The following is a 1,178-nucleotide window of genomic DNA, read 5'->3' as shown; positions in this document are numbered from 1 at the left end:
CTCTCAGCCCTAGAGGCAATAGCTGCTTTCCACATTTGCTATTTCATTATAGTTTTGGATTATCTTTTTCATCTTTTTATCATAGTTAATAGTTGACAGTTTTGTATGTTTCTCTTGTTCAGATTGATGTGGTCTCCTGTCCTGATTGGACTCTGATAAATACACTCTTCCTTTTGCCTGGTATCTTCTTCCCCTTTCTATGCTCCAACAAGTTACAACTGAAAATTGTTCCCAGGCCCAAACCCCCACTTTATCTCTCTGGGCCTCAAGCAAAATAAGTTACTTTTAATTTTTTTTTCACTGTGTTCACATGTTTAGAATACTCATACAACTATATTGAAGTGCTCTGCATACACATCCTTCCCTCATTACATGTGAAGCTTCTAAATAATACAACCATGTCTTTTTGTCTTTGTTCCTCAAATGGTGAACATAATGCCTAGAACATAATAGGTACCTAATAGTGTTTTATAAAGAAAATTGTGAAAAAAACATACATTCACTAACAACAAAACAAGTCCCTTAGGCAAGCCATTTTAATCAGAAAGGGACATCAAAACCAGCATTAGGTGTTTTGGAATTAAATGTAACATCTCACAATATTTAGTGACGCTTTATAACATAGTGTGTGTTTCTTCACTGTTTTTATTTTTTATTGTAAAAAACATTTTGAGACTCCTCTTGGACAACGTTAAGTCCTTGCTTAAGAAACTGTTATTTTACTTTTTAAAAATAAATGGAAGTGAGTAGATTGTAAAAGACTAAAATGTGTCAGTTTTCTTTTCTTCCAGATGCAAGAAAAATATTAGTATATGTGTATCATAATGTGTATTTCCAGGTCCCCAATACATAGTAAAGTCTTTCCTTTCCTCCTCGGATCTATCCAGAAAATGTAAATGTCTGTTAATCTTGAACATCTTTGGATTGCAGCTATTTAATATGTCAAAGCTCTACTAGCCAACTTGAATTCAGTGAAAACGAGAAAAAAGCAGTTATTGTGATTAAATTATTTGGTTGAAGTTTTATACCGATGGGAATCAGTGGAGACTAAATTGAATCATAATTCCCCTTCTCTATGACCTCTGTCCCTGTCACCCATGAAAATTTTATGTCCTAAATCTATACAGAGATTCCTAGGCATAGTTCAGAGAACAGAATTATCTACATCACTGTCATTG

The sequence above is a fragment of the Macaca fascicularis genome, chromosome 2 (assembly GCF_037993035.2).
Source record: "Macaca fascicularis isolate 582-1 chromosome 2, T2T-MFA8v1.1".
Classification (NCBI taxonomy): domain Eukaryota; kingdom Metazoa; phylum Chordata; class Mammalia; order Primates; family Cercopithecidae; genus Macaca; species Macaca fascicularis.
The sequence above is the reverse complement of the archived record's forward strand: the minus strand, read 5'-3'. Positions refer to the sequence as shown.